Genomic DNA, 17532 nt, shown 5'->3' on the forward strand with positions numbered 1-17532 from the left:
ACTGTGTAGTCGTCTGGGAAATTTTTCTGTTTCGGGTGGAGGTGACCCTTGTGACAAGGACCCCTGAGCTGTAGTAGTAGCTACAGTCTCAGGGTCCGTGGCATTCACACAGACGCTCCGCAAGGTGGCCTTGGGCGGTCAGGTCTCTGTGCTTTGGCCAGAGATCATGGGTCATGGAGACTGGGAGCCTAGAGCCTATGTCAACAGCCCCTCAGTGAAATTTTGCATGGGGCTGAAGGAAGATGCCAGGTGTCATTCCCCCATTTCGTGGGAGGACAGGAGGTCAGGGCTCCATGAAGACGGCATGCGTGTTCAGACGGCAGGGCCTTTCCATGCGGGCTGTGAGACTTGGCTACCCGGACCTATTTCTGGACACAGAGCCAAATTGCCGAGAGTGCATTCTTGTTGGTACACCGGGACACAGGCCCTCAAGGCCACCTGGAATCCCCTGCCACCCATGCATGCTGAGTCAGAAAGACCCCCTGATGACCTTGAGCCTAATTTGCTGCGCTCTTTTCAAAGGTAGGTAACCAGTTGTCTGTAAGTGATCAGTGTAGTTGGGTTGCAGATACAGGCCTTCCCCCAATGAAACACCTGCATCAGTGTTACTCAGTGAGAGACCAAGTAGACACCTCAAGTGTTTCTGTGCTTTCTGTCCCCTTGTCAGGCGCAGTTGCCAGATATGGCTGTCCATCACCCAGGAGACGAAGGCCCGCCCATGAGGCAGTGGCTCGAGGTGCAAGGGAGTCCGGCAAGAAGTGCGGCGGCCCAGTTGTTTTTGGATCACCGAGCACGGTACGGCTTCTCCTGCCCCAAGACGTGTCGTGAATTTCAGGTTTCCTGGCACTGCCTGAGTGGCTGTATGTACGGAGGGACCGTTCCTCTTGCTGAGAAGCCTGGGGGCTCTGAGTTGCCCCGGCTGCTGGAGGACTCCCAGGTCACTGGCTCCTCCTGGGAGTGGCGCTGCCTGCCCTGTGGAGGTGGGGAGCAAGCCAGCACGTGCTCGGATCGATGACGACACCCTCTCATGCATTCCTTGGAAAATCTGAACAACATGAGTGAGAACTCACTACCGTCTCCTCATCGAAACTGAGGTCCAGCACGTTGCCTTCCGTGGGCTTAGGGGTGGGTAGGTTAGCAAGAGGGCTTCTCTGACGGTGTAAGACACATGCATGGGGTAGCCAGGTCACCAGCAGTTGCGAGGCTCCCATCTGAGGGTGGGCCGTGTACAGATGTTCGAGCGGCCTTCTTGGATGTGGGGTATGGTGAAGGGCACTGAGGAGCAGAAGAGGCATCCGGCTTGTCAGGGGGTGGTAGGTGTCGCAGTAGATCCTGGCATGGGACAGTGAGCTCTTCGTTGAGAACGGTGCATTTTGTCCTGGTTCCTGCTGCAAGTGTGCTCACTGGGGCTCTCGTGATGTGGATTCTGATGCAAGGAAGCTTCCGTGGTCTCCGATTGGAGCCCCAGGTGAGATCTGAGGCCGTCGCCATTGCGGCCCTTTGGGTCGGCGAGATTGCTGAGTACCCTGTGGGCTGCAGCGGCTGCAGAGACCTAGGGGAACGGTGGCAGTTGTGAAAGTTAATAGTCCTCCTTTCTGCCCTTGGCAGTTCCTGAATTGCAAGTCCTGTCACCTGCTTGAGTCTTGGAGGGCGCCATGTACTGTGTCGTGGTGACAGGCCTGCATTGCTCCTGCAGGTTGACCAGAGGCCCAGAGAAGAATGGTTGTGCAGGTGAGGAAAAGCGCAGTGTGATTTGCTGGGATGTTATGACTGCTGAGGCTGCAGGCACTGTCGTTCTGTTTTCAGTGATATAGTGTGGTCCTTTTGGCGCTGCCGTCAGCTGGGTACAGAGGAGAGGGCATTGCTGGTGCTTGGGAGGCTCGGTGATAGGTGACCTTTGTGTCCTTGGTGGCCTGCTGCCAGTAGAAGGACTCCCCAAGGGTTTCTTTGGTGCCTTGAAGAGTTGCAGTAACAGAGGCCAAGCAACCAGCCCTGTGGGTTGTTCTGTGTTGTGCTCACATGCCCCTTGGTCGCCATTTGTCCCCTGGGCCTGGAATTACCCAGGTTCCCTAAGGTTGGGGCCACTCTGCCGGCCCTGAGCGCAGAAATGTGTTCGCCCCCCTGGCAATGAAGCATCAACCTTGGAGGCCCGCGGTTCTGGAAGAGATGGGTCATTGGTTGGCATCCCCACGGTGCCTCACTGTAGGAGCCAGCAGCTCCCATGGCGCTACGGCAGAGACCTGTGGCATCCAAGGTCTTCCCCTGACAGGTCTTCTGAAGAATACATGAAAGCATCCTTAGTGATGTGTATGCACTTGGTCATTTTGCCAACCTTCATCCTGTGGGTCTTCCTGCTTGCTGATTGGCCCTGTGTGTGCCGAGGCCTTGGACGCCTCAGATTTGGGTGAGAGACCCTTGAGGCAGGAGCAGTTCAATGTGAACCACGCCCTGCATTATGGCAGCTTTCTCTAGGGTGTGGTCAGTAACCTGGTCCCTGCAGCGTGTAGATCTGAGGATAATCTAGCCAGGAAAGGGGTCCTCTTTCTGTGGGAGTGAGCCCTGGATCCTGGTACCTGAGGAAGTCCGGGTCCCATCCTCACTTTCGGGCAGAGGCCGCCCAGTGATTGGACTGACTGGCAGGAAGAGACGCATGCCTTGATTTCTCTTCCTATCCGAGGGTGCGCTGGGCCGTATCTGCCCTAGTGCCAAGTTCACCGTACTGTGTAGTCGTCTGGGAAATTTTTCTGTTTCGGGTGGAGGTGACCCTTGTGACAAGGACCCCTGAGCTGTAGTAGTAGCTACAGTCTCAGGGTCCGTGGCATTCACACAGACGCTCCGCAAGGTGGCCTTGGGCGGTCAGGTCTCTGTGCTTTGGCCAGAGATCATGGGTCATGGAGACTGGGAGCCTAGAGCCTATGTCAACAGCCCCTCAGTGAAATTTTGCATGGGGCTGAAGGAAGATGCCAGGTGTCATTCCCCCATTTCGTGGGAGGACAGGAGGTCAGGGCTCCATGAAGACGGCATGCGTGTTCAGACGGCAGGGCCTTTCCATGCGGGCTGTGAGACTTGGCTACCCGGACCTATTTCTGGACACAGAGCCAAATTGCCGAGAGTGCATTCTTGTTGGTACACCGGGACACAGGCCCTCAAGGCCACCTGGAATCCCCTGCCACCCATGCATGCTGAGTCAGAAAGACCCCCTGATGACCTTGAGCCTAATTTGCTGCGCTCTTTTCAAAGGTAGGTAACCAGTTGTCTGTAAGTGATCAGTGTAGTTGGGTTGCAGATACAGGCCTTCCCCCAATGAAACACCTGCATCAGTGTTACTCAGTGAGAGACCAAGTAGACACCTCAAGTGTTTCTGTGCTTTCTGTCCCCTTGTCAGGCGCAGTTGCCAGATATGGCTGTCCATCACCCAGGAGACGAAGGCCCGCCCATGAGGCAGTGGCTCGAGGTGCAAGGGAGTCCGGCAAGAAGTGCGGCGGCCCAGTTGTTTTTGGATCACCGAGCACGGTACGGCTTCTCCTGCCCCAAGACGTGTCGTGAATTTCAGGTTTCCTGGCACTGCCTGAGTGGCTGTATGTACGGAGGGACCGTTCCTCTTGCTGAGAAGCCTGGGGGCTCTGAGTTGCCCCGGCTGCTGGAGGACTCCCAGGTCACTGGCTCCTCCTGGGAGTGGCGCTGCCTGCCCTGTGGAGGTGGGGAGCAAGCCAGCACGTGCTCGGATCGATGACGACACCCTCTCATGCATTCCTTGGAAAATCTGAACAACATGAGTGAGAACTCACTACCGTCTCCTCATCGAAACTGAGGTCCAGCACGTTGCCTTCCGTGGGCTTAGGGGTGGGTAGGTTAGCAAGAGGGCTTCTCTGACGGTGTAAGACACATGCATGGGGTAGCCAGGTCACCAGCAGTTGCGAGGCTCCCATCTGAGGGTGGGCCGTGTACAGATGTTCGAGCGGCCTTCTTGGATGTGGGGTATGGTGAAGGGCACTGAGGAGCAGAAGAGGCATCCGGCTTGTCAGGGGGTGGTAGGTGTCGCAGTAGATCCTGGCATGGGACAGTGAGCTCTTCGTTGAGAACGGTGCATTTTGTCCTGGTTCCTGCTGCAAGTGTGCTCACTGGGGCTCTCGTGATGTGGATTCTGATGCAAGGAAGCTTCCGTGGTCTCCGATTGGAGCCCCAGGTGAGATCTGAGGCCGTCGCCATTGCGGCCCTTTGGGTCGGCGAGATTGCTGAGTACCCTGTGGGCTGCAGCGGCTGCAGAGACCTAGGGGAACGGTGGCAGTTGTGAAAGTTAATAGTCCTCCTTTCTGCCCTTGGCAGTTCCTGAATTGCAAGTCCTGTCACCTGCTTGAGTCTTGGAGGGCGCCATGTACTGTGTCGTGGTGACAGGCCTGCATTGCTCCTGCAGGTTGACCAGAGGCCCAGAGAAGAATGGTTGTGCAGGTGAGGAAAAGCGCAGTGTGATTTGCTGGGATGTTATGACTGCTGAGGCTGCAGGCACTGTCGTTCTGTTTTCAGTGATATAGTGTGGTCCTTTTGGCGCTGCCGTCAGCTGGGTACAGAGGAGAGGGCATTGCTGGTGCTTGGGAGGCTCGGTGATAGGTGACCTTTGTGTCCTTGGTGGCCTGCTGCCAGTAGAAGGACTCCCCAAGGGTTTCTTTGGTGCCTTGAAGAGTTGCAGTAACAGAGGCCAAGCAACCAGCCCTGTGGGTTGTTCTGTGTTGTGCTCACATGCCCCTTGGTCGCCATTTGTCCCCTGGGCCTGGAATTACCCAGGTTCCCTAAGGTTGGGGCCACTCTGCCGGCCCTGAGCGCAGAAATGTGTTCGCCCCCCTGGCAATGAAGCATCAACCTTGGAGGCCCGTGGTTCTGGAAGAGATGGGTCATTGGTTGGCATCCCCACGGTGCCTCACTGTAGGAGCCAGCAGCTCCCATGGCGCTACGGCAGAGACCTGTGGCATCCAAGGTCTTCCCCTGACAGGTCTTCTGAAGAATACATGAAAGCATCCTTAGTGATGTGTATGCACTTGGTCATTTTGCCAACCTTCATCCTGTGGGTCTTCCTGCTTGCTGATTGGCCCTGTGTGTGCCGAGGCCTTGGACGCCTCAGATTTGGGTGAGAGACCCTTGAGGCAGGAGCAGTTCAATGTGAACCACGCCCTGCATTATGGCAGCTTTCTCTAGGGTGTGGTCAGTAACCTGGTCCCTGCAGCGTGTAGATCTGAGGATAATCTAGCCAGGAAAGGGGTCCTCTTTCTGTGGGAGTGAGCCCTGGATCCTGGTACCTGAGGAAGTCCGGGTCCCATCCTCACTTTCGGGCAGAGGCCGCCCAGTGATTGGACTGACTGGCAGGAAGAGACGCATGCCTTGATTTCTCTTCCTATCCGAGGGTGCGCTGGGCCGTATCTGCCCTAGTGCCAAGTTCACCGTACTGTGTAGTCGTCTGGGAAATTTTTCTGTTTCGGGTGGAGGTGACCCTTGTGACAAGGACCCCTGAGCTGTAGTAGTAGCTACAGTCTCAGGGTCCGTGGCATTCACACAGACGCTCCGCAAGGTGGCCTTGGGCGGTCAGGTCTCTGTGCTTTGGCCAGAGATCATGGGTCATGGAGACTGGGAGCCTAGAGCCTATGTCAACAGCCCCTCAGTGAAATTTTGCATGGGGCTGAAGGAAGATGCCAGGTGTCATCCCCCATTTCGTGGGAGGACAGGAGGTCAGGGCTCCATGAAGACGGCATGCGTGTTCAGACGGCAGGGCCTTTCCATGCGGGCTGTGAGACTTGGCTACCCGGACCTATTTCTGGACACAGAGCCAAATTGCCGAGAGTGCATTCTTGTTGGTACACCGGGACACAGGCCCTCAAGGCCACCTGGAATCCCCTGCCACCCATGCATGCTGAGTCAGAAAGACCCCCTGATGACCTTGAGCCTAATTTGCTGCGCTCTTTTCAAAGGTAGGTAACCAGTTGTCTGTAAGTGATCAGTGTAGTTGGGTTGCAGATACAGGCCTTCCCCCAATGAAACACCTGCATCAGTGTTACTCAGTGAGAGACCAAGTAGACACCTCAAGTGTTTCTGTGCTTTCTGTCCCCTTGTCAGGCGCAGTTGCCAGATATGGCTGTCCATCACCCAGGAGACGAAGGCCCGCCCATGAGGCAGTGGCTCGAGGTGCAAGGGAGTCCGGCAAGAAGTGCGGCGGCCCAGTTGTTTTTGGATCACCGAGCACGGTACGGCTTCTCCTGCCCCAAGACGTGTCGTGAATTTCAGGTTTCCTGGCACTGCCTGAGTGGCTGTATGTACGGAGGGACCGTTCCTCTTGCTGAGAAGCCTGGGGGCTCTGAGTTGCCCCGGCTGCTGGAGGACTCCCAGGTCACTGGCTCCTCCTGGGAGTGGCGCTGCCTGCCCTGTGGAGGTGGGGAGCAAGCCAGCACGTGCTCGGATCGATGACGACACCCTCTCATGCATTCCTTGGAAAATCTGAACAACATGAGTGAGAACTCACTACCGTCTCCTCATCGAAACTGAGGTCCAGCACGTTGCCTTCCGTGGGCTTAGGGGTGGGTAGGTTAGCAAGAGGGCTTCTCTGACGGTGTAAGACACATGCATGGGGTAGCCAGGTCACCAGCAGTTGCGAGGCTCCCATCTGAGGGTGGGCCGTGTACAGATGTTCGAGCGGCCTTCTTGGATGTGGGGTATGGTGAAGGGCACTGAGGAGCAGAAGAGGCATCCGGCTTGTCAGGGGGTGGTAGGTGTCGCAGTAGATCCTGGCATGGGACAGTGAGCTCTTCGTTGAGAACGGTGCATTTTGTCCTGGTTCCTGCTGCAAGTGTGCTCACTGGGGCTCTCGTGATGTGGATTCTGATGCAAGGAAGCTTCCGTGGTCTCCGATTGGAGCCCCAGGTGAGATCTGAGGCCGTCGCCATTGCGGCCCTTTGGGTCGGCGAGATTGCTGAGTACCCTGTGGGCTGCAGCGGCTGCAGAGACCTAGGGGAACGGTGGCAGTTGTGAAAGTTAATAGTCCTCCTTTCTGCCCTTGGCAGTTCCTGAATTGCAAGTCCTGTCACCTGCTTGAGTCTTGGAGGGCGCCATGTACTGTGTCGTGGTGACAGGCCTGCATTGCTCCTGCAGGTTGACCAGAGGCCCAGAGAAGAATGGTTGTGCAGGTGAGGAAAAGCGCAGTGTGATTTGCTGGGATGTTATGACTGCTGAGGCTGCAGGCACTGTCGTTCTGTTTTCACTGATATAGTGTGGTCCTTTTGGCGCAGCCGTCAGCTGGGTACAGAGGAGAGGGCATTGCTGGTGCTTGGGAGGCTCGGTGATAGGTGACCTTTGTGTCCTTGGTGGCCTGCTGCCAGTAGAAGGACTCCCCAAGGGTTTCTTTGGTGCCTTGAAGAGTTGCAGTAACAGAGGCCAAGCAACCAGCCCTGTGGGTTGTTCTGTGTTGTGCTCACATGCCCCTTGGTCGCCATTTGTCCCCTGGGCCTGGAATTACCCAGGTTCCCTAAGGTTGGGGCCACTCTGCCGGCCCTGAGCGCAGAAATGTGTTCGCCCCCCTGGCAATGAAGCATCAACCTTGGAGGCCCGTGGTTCTGGAAGAGATGGGTCATTGGTTGGCATCCCCACGGTGCCTCACTGTAGGAGCCAGCAGCTCCCATGGCGCTACGGCAGAGACCTGTGGCATCCAAGGTCTTCCCCTGACAGGTCTTCTGAAGAATACATGAAAGCATCCTTAGTGATGTGTATGCACTTGGTCATTTTGCCAACCTTCATCCTGTGGGTCTTCCTGCTTGCTGATTGGCCCTGTGTGTGCCGAGGCCTTGGACGCCTCAGATTTGGGTGAGAGACCCTTGAGGCAGGAGCAGTTCAATGTGAACCACGCCCTGCATTATGGCAGCTTTCTCTAGGGTGTGGTCAGTAACCTGGTCCCTGCAGCGTGTAGATCTGAGGATAATCTAGCCAGGAAAGGGGTCCTCTTTCTGTGGGAGTGAGCCCTGGATCCTGGTACCTGAGGAAGTCCGGGTCCCATCCTCACTTTCGGGCAGAGGCCGCCCAGTGATTGGACTGACTGGCAGGAAGAGACGCATGCCTTGATTTCTCTTCCTATCCGAGGGTGCGCTGGGCCGTATCTGCCCTAGTGCCAAGTTCACCGTACTGTGTAGTCGTCTGGGAAATTTTTCTGTTTCGGGTGGAGGTGACCCTTGTGACAAGGACCCCTGAGCTGTAGTAGTAGCTACAGTCTCAGGGTCCGTGGCATTCACACAGACGCTCCGCAAGGTGGCCTTGGGCGGTCAGGTCTCTGTGCTTTGGCCAGAGATCATGGGTCATGGAGACTGGGAGCCTAGAGCCTATGTCAACAGCCCCTCAGTGAAATTTTGCATGGGGCTGAAGGAAGATGCCAGGTGTCATCCCCCATTTCGTGGGAGGACAGGAGGTCAGGGCTCCATGAAGACGGCATGCGTGTTCAGACGGCAGGGCCTTTCCATGCGGGCTGTGAGACTTGGCTACCCGGACCTATTTCTGGACACAGAGCCAAATTGCCGAGAGTGCATTCTTGTTGGTACACCGGGACACAGGCCCTCAAGGCCACCTGGAATCCCCTGCCACCCATGCATGCTGAGTCAGAAAGACCCCCTGATGACCTTGAGCCTAATTTGCTGCGCTCTTTTCAAAGGTAGGTAACCAGTTGTCTGTAAGTGATCAGTGTAGTTGGGTTGCAGATACAGGCCTTCCCCCAATGAAACACCTGCATCAGTGTTACTCAGTGAGAGACCAAGTAGACACCTCAAGTGTTTCTGTGCTTTCTGTCCCCTTGTCAGGCGCAGTTGCCAGATATGGCTGTCCATCACCCAGGAGACGAAGGCCCGCCCATGAGGCAGTGGCTCGAGGTGCAAGGGAGTCCGGCAAGAAGTGCGGCGGCCCAGTTGTTTTTGGATCACCGAGCACGGTACGGCTTCTCCTGCCCCAAGACGTGTCGTGAATTTCAGGTTTCCTGGCACTGCCTGAGTGGCTGTATGTACGGAGGGACCGTTCCTCTTGCTGAGAAGCCTGGGGGCTCTGAGTTGCCCCGGCTGCTGGAGGACTCCCAGGTCACTGGCTCCTCCTGGGAGTGGCGCTGCCTGCCCTGTGGAGGTGGGGAGCAAGCCAGCACGTGCTCGGATCGATGACGACACCCTCTCATGCATTCCTTGGAAAATCTGAACAACATGAGTGAGAACTCACTACCGTCTCCTCATCGAAACTGAGGTCCAGCACGTTGCCTTCCGTGGGCTTAGGGGTGGGTAGGTTAGCAAGAGGGCTTCTCTGACGGTGTAAGACACATGCATGGGGTAGCCAGGTCACCAGCAGTTGCGAGGCTCCCATCTGAGGGTGGGCCGTGTACAGATGTTCGAGCGGCCTTCTTGGATGTGGGGTATGGTGAAGGGCACTGAGGAGCAGAAGAGGCATCCGGCTTGTCAGGGGGTGGTAGGTGTCGCAGTAGATCCTGGCATGGGACAGTGAGCTCTTCGTTGAGAACGGTGCATTTTGTCCTGGTTCCTGCTGCAAGTGTGCTCACTGGGGCTCTCGTGATGTGGATTCTGATGCAAGGAAGCTTCCGTGGTCTCCGATTGGAGCCCCAGGTGAGATCTGAGGCCGTCGCCATTGCGGCCCTTTGGGTCGGCGAGATTGCTGAGTACCCTGTGGGCTGCAGCGGCTGCAGAGACCTAGGGGAACGGTGGCAGTTGTGAAAGTTAATAGTCCTCCTTTCTGCCCTTGGCAGTTCCTGAATTGCAAGTCCTGTCACCTGCTTGAGTCTTGGAGGGCGCCATGTACTGTGTCGTGGTGACAGGCCTGCATTGCTCCTGCAGGTTGACCAGAGGCCCAGAGAAGAATGGTTGTGCAGGTGAGGAAAAGCGCAGTGTGATTTGCTGGGATGTTATGACTGCTGAGGCTGCAGGCACTGTCGTTCTGTTTTCAGTGATATAGTGTGGTCCTTTTGGCGCTGCCGTCAGCTGGGTACAGAGGAGAGGGCATTGCTGGTGCTTGGGAGGCTCGGTGATAGGTGACCTTTGTGTCCTTGGTGGCCTGCTGCCAGTAGAAGGACTCCCCAAGGGTTTCTTTGGTGCCTTGAAGAGTTGCAGTAACAGAGGCCAAGCAACCAGCCCTGTGGGTTGTTCTGTGTTGTGCTCACATGCCCCTTGGTCGCCATTTGTCCCCTGGGCCTGGAATTACCCAGGTTCCCTAAGGTTGGGGCCACTCTGCCGGCCCTGAGCGCAGAAATGTGTTCGCCCCCCTGGCAATGAAGCATCAACCTTGGAGGCCCGTGGTTCTGGAAGAGATGGGTCATTGGTTGGCATCCCCACGGTGCCTCACTGTAGGAGCCAGCAGCTCCCATGGCGCTACGGCAGAGACCTGTGGCATCCAAGGTCTTCCCCTGACAGGTCTTCTGAAGAATACATGAAAGCATCCTTAGTGATGTGTATGCACTTGGTCATTTTGCCAACCTTCATCCTGTGGGTCTTCCTGCTTGCTGATTGGCCCTGTGTGTGCCGAGGCCTTGGACGCCTCAGATTTGGGTGAGAGACCCTTGAGGCAGGAGCAGTTCAATGTGAACCACGCCCTGCATTATGGCAGCTTTCTCTAGGGTGTGGTCAGTAACCTGGTCCCTGCAGCGTGTAGATCTGAGGATAATCTAGCCAGGAAAGGGGTCCTCTTTCTGTGGGAGTGAGCCCTGGATCCTGGTACCTGAGGAAGTCCGGGTCCCATCCTCACTTTCGGGCAGAGGCCGCCCAGTGATTGGACTGACTGGCAGGAAGAGACGCATGCCTTGATTTCTCTTCCTATCCGAGGGTGCGCTGGGCCGTATCTGCCCTAGTGCCAAGTTCACCGTACTGTGTAGTCGTCTGGGAAATTTTTCTGTTTCGGGTGGAGGTGACCCTTGTGACAAGGACCCCTGAGCTGTAGTAGTAGCTACAGTCTCAGGGTCCGTGGCATTCACACAGACGCTCCGCAAGGTGGCCTTGGGCGGTCAGGTCTCTGTGCTTTGGCCAGAGATCATGGGTCATGGAGACTGGGAGCCTAGAGCCTATGTCAACAGCCCCTCAGTGAAATTTTGCATGGGGCTGAAGGAAGATGCCAGGTGTCATCCCCCATTTCGTGGGAGGACAGGAGGTCAGGGCTCCATGAAGACGGCATGCGTGTTCAGACGGCAGGGCCTTTCCATGCGGGCTGTGAGACTTGGCTACCCGGACCTATTTCTGGACACAGAGCCAAATTGCCGAGAGTGCATTCTTGTTGGTACACCGGGACACAGGCCCTCAAGGCCACCTGGAATCCCCTGCCACCCATGCATGCTGAGTCAGAAAGACCCCCTGATGACCTTGAGCCTAATTTGCTGCGCTCTTTTCAAAGGTAGGTAACCAGTTGTCTGTAAGTGATCAGTGTAGTTGGGTTGCAGATACAGGCCTTCCCCCAATGAAACACCTGCATCAGTGTTACTCAGTGAGAGACCAAGTAGACACCTCAAGTGTTTCTGTGCTTTCTGTCCCCTTGTCAGGCGCAGTTGCCAGATATGGCTGTCCATCACCCAGGAGACGAAGGCCCGCCCATGAGGCAGTGGCTCGAGGTGCAAGGGAGTCCGGCAAGAAGTGCGGCGGCCCAGTTGTTTTTGGATCACCGAGCACGGTACGGCTTCTCCTGCCCCAAGACGTGTCGTGAATTTCAGGTTTCCTGGCACTGCCTGAGTGGCTGTATGTACGGAGGGACCGTTCCTCTTGCTGAGAAGCCTGGGGGCTCTGAGTTGCCCCGGCTGCTGGAGGACTCCCAGGTCACTGGCTCCTCCTGGGAGTGGCGCTGCCTGCCCTGTGGAGGTGGGGAGCAAGCCAGCACGTGCTCGGATCGATGACGACACCCTCTCATGCATTCCTTGGAAAATCTGAACAACATGAGTGAGAACTCACTACCGTCTCCTCATCGAAACTGAGGTCCAGCACGTTGCCTTCCGTGGGCTTAGGGGTGGGTAGGTTAGCAAGAGGGCTTCTCTGACGGTGTAAGACACATGCATGGGGTAGCCAGGTCACCAGCAGTTGCGAGGCTCCCATCTGAGGGTGGGCCGTGTACAGATGTTCGAGCGGCCTTCTTGGATGTGGGGTATGGTGAAGGGCACTGAGGAGCAGAAGAGGCATCCGGCTTGTCAGGGGGTGGTAGGTGTCGCAGTAGATCCTGGCATGGGACAGTGAGCTCTTCGTTGAGAACGGTGCATTTTGTCCTGGTTCCTGCTGCAAGTGTGCTCACTGGGGCTCTCGTGATGTGGATTCTGATGCAAGGAAGCTTCCGTGGTCTCCGATTGGAGCCCCAGGTGAGATCTGAGGCCGTCGCCATTGCGGCCCTTTGGGTCGGCGAGATTGCTGAGTACCCTGTGGGCTGCAGCGGCTGCAGAGACCTAGGGGAACGGTGGCAGTTGTGAAAGTTAATAGTCCTCCTTTCTGCCCTTGGCAGTTCCTGAATTGCAAGTCCTGTCACCTGCTTGAGTCTTGGAGGGCGCCATGTACTGTGTCGTGGTGACAGGCCTGCATTGCTCCTGCAGGTTGACCAGAGGCCCAGAGAAGAATGGTTGTGCAGGTGAGGAAAAGCGCAGTGTGATTTGCTGGGATGTTATGACTGCTGAGGCTGCAGGCACTGTCGTTCTGTTTTCAGTGATATAGTGTGGTCCTTTTGGCGCTGCCGTCAGCTGGGTACAGAGGAGAGGGCATTGCTGGTGCTTGGGAGGCTCGGTGATAGGTGACCTTTGTGTCCTTGGTGGCCTGCTGCCAGTAGAAGGACTCCCCAAGGGTTTCTTTGGTGCCTTGAAGAGTTGCAGTAACAGAGGCCAAGCAACCAGCCCTGTGGGTTGTTCTGTGTTGTGCTCACATGCCCCTTGGTCGCCATTTGTCCCCTGGGCCTGGAATTACCCAGGTTCCCTAAGGTTGGGGCCACTCTGCCGGCCCTGAGCGCAGAAATGTGTTCGCCCCCCTGGCAATGAAGCATCAACCTTGGAGGCCCGCGGTTCTGGAAGAGATGGGTCATTGGTTGGCATCCCCACGGTGCCTCACTGTAGGAGCCAGCAGCTCCCATGGCGCTACGGCAGAGACCTGTGGCATCCAAGGTCTTCCCCTGACAGGTCTTCTGAAGAATACATGAAAGCATCCTTAGTGATGTGTATGCACTTGGTCATTTTGCCAACCTTCATCCTGTGGGTCTTCCTGCTTGCTGATTGGCCCTGTGTGTGCCGAGGCCTTGGACGCCTCAGATTTGGGTGAGAGACCCTTGAGGCAGGAGCAGTTCAATGTGAACCACGCCCTGCATTATGGCAGCTTTCTCTAGGGTGTGGTCAGTAACCTGGTCCCTGCAGCGTGTAGATCTGAGGATAATCTAGCCAGGAAAGGGGTCCTCTTTCTGTGGGAGTGAGCCCTGGATCCTGGTACCTGAGGAAGTCCGGGTCCCATCCTCACTTTCGGGCAGAGGCCGCCCAGTGATTGGACTGACTGGCAGGAAGAGACGCATGCCTTGATTTCTCTTCCTATCCGAGGGTGCGCTGGGCCGTATCTGCCCTAGTGCCAAGTTCACCGTACTGTGTAGTCGTCTGGGAAATTTTTCTGTTTCGGGTGGAGGTGACCCTTGTGACAAGGACCCCTGAGCTGTAGTAGTAGCTACAGTCTCAGGGTCCGTGGCATTCACACAGACGCTCCGCAAGGTGGCCTTGGGCGGTCAGGTCTCTGTGCTTTGGCCAGAGATCATGGGTCATGGAGACTGGGAGCCTAGAGCCTATGTCAACAGCCCCTCAGTGAAATTTTGCATGGGGCTGAAGGAAGATGCCAGGTGTCATCCCCCATTTCGTGGGAGGACAGGAGGTCAGGGCTCCATGAAGACGGCATGCGTGTTCAGACGGCAGGGCCTTTCCATGCGGGCTGTGAGACTTGGCTACCCGGACCTATTTCTGGACACAGAGCCAAATTGCCGAGAGTGCATTCTTGTTGGTACACCGGGACACAGGCCCTCAAGGCCACCTGGAATCCCCTGCCACCCATGCATGCTGAGTCAGAAAGACCCCCTGATGACCTTGAGCCTAATTTGCTGCGCTCTTTTCAAAGGTAGGTAACCAGTTGTCTGTAAGTGATCAGTGTAGTTGGGTTGCAGATACAGGCCTTCCCCCAATGAAACACCTGCATCAGTGTTACTCAGTGAGAGACCAAGTAGACACCTCAAGTGTTTCTGTGCTTTCTGTCCCCTTGTCAGGCGCAGTTGCCAGATATGGCTGTCCATCACCCAGGAGACGAAGGCCCGCCCATGAGGCAGTGGCTCGAGGTGCAAGGGAGTCCGGCAAGAAGTGCGGCGGCCCAGTTGTTTTTGGATCACCGAGCACGGTACGGCTTCTCCTGCCCCAAGACGTGTCGTGAATTTCAGGTTTCCTGGCACTGCCTGAGTGGCTGTATGTACGGAGGGACCGTTCCTCTTGCTGAGAAGCCTGGGGGCTCTGAGTTGCCCCGGCTGCTGGAGGACTCCCAGGTCACTGGCTCCTCCTGGGAGTGGCGCTGCCTGCCCTGTGGAGGTGGGGAGCAAGCCAGCACGTGCTCGGATCGATGACGACACCCTCTCATGCATTCCTTGGAAAATCTGAACAACATGAGTGAGAACTCACTACCGTCTCCTCATCGAAACTGAGGTCCAGCACGTTGCCTTCCGTGGGCTTAGGGGTGGGTAGGTTAGCAAGAGGGCTTCTCTGACGGTGTAAGACACATGCATGGGGTAGCCAGGTCACCAGCAGTTGCGAGGCTCCCATCTGAGGGTGGGCCGTGTACAGATGTTCGAGCGGCCTTCTTGGATGTGGGGTATGGTGAAGGGCACTGAGGAGCAGAAGAGGCATCCGGCTTGTCAGGGGGTGGTAGGTGTCGCAGTAGATCCTGGCATGGGACAGTGAGCTCTTCGTTGAGAACGGTGCATTTTGTCCTGGTTCCTGCTGCAAGTGTGCTCACTGGGGCTCTCGTGATGTGGATTCTGATGCAAGGAAGCTTCCGTGGTCTCCGATTGGAGCCCCAGGTGAGATCTGAGGCCGTCGCCATTGCGGCCCTTTGGGTCGGCGAGATTGCTGAGTACCCTGTGGGCTGCAGCGGCTGCAGAGACCTAGGGGAACGGTGGCAGTTGTGAAAGTTAATAGTCCTCCTTTCTGCCCTTGGCAGTTCCTGAATTGCAAGTCCTGTCACCTGCTTGAGTCTTGGAGGGCGCCATGTACTGTGTCGTGGTGACAGGCCTGCATTGCTCCTGCAGGTTGACCAGAGGCCCAGAGAAGAATGGTTGTGCAGGTGAGGAAAAGCGCAGTGTGATTTGCTGGGATGTTATGACTGCTGAGGCTGCAGGCACTGTCGTTCTGTTTTCACTGATATAGTGTGGTCCTTTTGGCGCTGCCGTCAGCTGGGTACAGAGGAGAGGGCATTGCTGGTGCTTGGGAGGCTCGGTGATAGGTGACCTTTGTGTCCTTGGTGGCCTGCTGCCAGTAGAAGGACTCCCCAAGGGTTTCTTTGGTGCCTTGAAGAGTTGCAGTAACAGAGGCCAAGCAACCAGCCCTGTGGGTTGTTCTGTGTTGTGCTCACATGCCCCTTGGTCGCCATTTGTCCCCTGGGCCTGGAATTACCCAGGTTCCCTAAGGTTGGGGCCACTCTGCCGGCCCTGAGCGCAGAAATGTGTTCGCCCCCCTGGCAATGAAGCATCAACCTTGGAGGCCCGCGGTTCTGGAAGAGATGGGTCATTGGTTGGCATCCCCACGGTGCCTCACTGTAGGAGCCAGCAGCTCCCATGGCGCTACGGCAGAGACCTGTGGCATCCAAGGTCTTCCCCTGACAGGTCTTCTGAAGAATACATGAAAGCATCCTTAGTGATGTGTATGCACTTGGTCATTTTGCCAACCTTCATCCTGTGGGTCTTCCTGCTTGCTGATTGGCCCTGTGTGTGCCGAGGCCTTGGACGCCTCAGATTTGGGTGAGAGACCCTTGAGGCAGGAGCAGTTCAATGTGAACCACGCCCTGCATTATGGCAGCTTTCTCTAGGGTGTGGTCAGTAACCTGGTCCCTGCAGCGTGTAGATCTGAGGATAATCTAGCCAGGAAAGGGGTCCTCTTTCTGTGGGAGTGAGCCCTGGATCCTGGTACCTGAGGAAGTCCGGGTCCCATCCTCACTTTCGGGCAGAGGCCGCCCAGTGATTGGACTGACTGGCAGGAAGAGACGCATGCCTTGATTTCTCTTCCTATCCGAGGGTGCGCTGGGCCGTATCTGCCCTAGTGCCAAGTTCACCGTACTGTGTAGTCGTCTGGGAAATTTTTCTGTTTCGGGTGGAGGTGACCCTTGTGACAAGGACCCCTGAGTTGTAGTAGTAGCTACAGTCTCAGGGTCCGTGGCATTCACACAGACGCTCCGCAAGGTGGCCTTGGGCGGTCAGGTCTCTGTGCTTTGGCCAGAGATCATGGGTCATGGAGACTGGGAGCCTAGAGCCTATGTCAACAGCCCCTCAGTGAAATTTTGCATGGGGCTGAAGGAAGATGCCAGGTGTCATCCCCCATTTCGTGGGAGGACAGGAGGTCAGGGCTCCATGAAGACGGCATGCGTGTTCAGACGGCAGGGCCTTTCCATGCGGGCTGTGAGACTTGGCTACCCGGACCTATTTCTGGACACAGAGCCAAATTGCCGAGAGTGCATTCTTGTTGGTACACCGGGACACAGGCCCTCAAGGCCACCTGGAATCCCCTGCCACCCATGCATGCTGAGTCAGAAAGACCCCCTGATGACCTTGAGCCTAATTTGCTGCGCTCTTTTCAAAGGTAGGTAACCAGTTGTCTGTAAGTGATCAGTGTAGTTGGGTTGCAGATACAGGCCTTCCCCCAATGAAACACCTGCATCAGTGTTACTCAGTGAGAGACCAAGTAGACACCTCAAGTGTTTCTGTGCTTTCTGTCCCCTTGTCAGGCGCAGTTGCCAGATATGGCTGTCCATCACCCAGGAGACGAAGGCCCGCCCATGAGGCAGTGGCTCGAGGTGCAAGGGAGTCCGGCAAGAAGTGCGGCGGCCCAGTTGTTTTTGGATCACCGAGCACGGTACGGCTTCTCCTGCCCCAAGACGTGTCGTGAATTTCAGGTTTCCTGGCACTGCCTGAGTGGCTGTATGTACGGAGGGACCGTTCCTCTTGCTGAGAAGCCTGGGGGCTCTGAGTTGCCCCGGCTGCTGGAGGACTCCCAGGTCACTGGCTCCTCCTGGGAGTGGCGCTGCCTGCCCTGTGGAGGTGGGGAGCAAGCCAGCACGTGCTCGGATCGATGACGACACCCTCTCATGCATTCCTTGGAAAATCTGAACAACATGAGTGAGAACTCACTACCGTCTCCTCATCGAAACTGAGGTCCAGCACGTTGCCTTCCGTGGGCTTAGGGGTGGGTAGGTTAGCAAGAGGGCTTCTCTGACGGTGTAAGACACATGCATGGGGTAGCCAGGTCACCAGCAGTTGCGAGGCTCCCATCTGAGGGTGGGCCGTGTA

The 17532-nt window shown here is 56.5% G+C and overlaps 7 non-coding genes across 7 annotated transcripts; all 7 read left to right on the forward strand.

Annotated features, from left to right (window-relative positions):
• Window positions 1-1005: 1005 nt before the first annotated feature.
• LOC136147612 (small nucleolar RNA SNORD116) lies at window positions 1006-1098 on the forward strand. Its single transcript, XR_010659276.1, has one exon. It is a non-coding gene; the product is annotated as a small nucleolar RNA SNORD116 (small nucleolar RNA).
• Window positions 1099-3723: 2625 nt separating this feature from the next.
• On the forward strand, window positions 3724-3816 carry LOC136147613 (small nucleolar RNA SNORD116). Its single transcript, XR_010659277.1, has one exon. It is a non-coding gene; the product is annotated as a small nucleolar RNA SNORD116 (small nucleolar RNA).
• A 2624-nt stretch (window positions 3817-6440) lies between these two features.
• Window positions 6441-6533, forward strand: LOC136147614 (small nucleolar RNA SNORD116). The gene has a single exon (XR_010659278.1). It is a non-coding gene; the product is annotated as a small nucleolar RNA SNORD116 (small nucleolar RNA).
• A 2624-nt stretch (window positions 6534-9157) lies between these two features.
• On the forward strand, window positions 9158-9250 carry LOC136147615 (small nucleolar RNA SNORD116). The gene has a single exon (XR_010659279.1). It is a non-coding gene; the product is annotated as a small nucleolar RNA SNORD116 (small nucleolar RNA).
• A 2624-nt stretch (window positions 9251-11874) lies between these two features.
• LOC136147616 (small nucleolar RNA SNORD116) lies at window positions 11875-11967 on the forward strand. Its single transcript, XR_010659280.1, has one exon. It is a non-coding gene; the product is annotated as a small nucleolar RNA SNORD116 (small nucleolar RNA).
• A 2624-nt stretch (window positions 11968-14591) lies between these two features.
• On the forward strand, window positions 14592-14684 carry LOC136147617 (small nucleolar RNA SNORD116). Its single transcript, XR_010659281.1, has one exon. It is a non-coding gene; the product is annotated as a small nucleolar RNA SNORD116 (small nucleolar RNA).
• Window positions 14685-17308: 2624 nt separating this feature from the next.
• LOC136147618 (small nucleolar RNA SNORD116) lies at window positions 17309-17401 on the forward strand. Its single transcript, XR_010659282.1, has one exon. It is a non-coding gene; the product is annotated as a small nucleolar RNA SNORD116 (small nucleolar RNA).
• Window positions 17402-17532: the final 131 nt, after the last annotated feature.

The sequence above is a fragment of the Muntiacus reevesi genome, chromosome 15 (genome assembly GCF_963930625.1).
Source record: "Muntiacus reevesi chromosome 15, mMunRee1.1, whole genome shotgun sequence".
NCBI classification, from domain to species: Eukaryota; Metazoa; Chordata; class Mammalia; order Artiodactyla; family Cervidae; genus Muntiacus; species Muntiacus reevesi.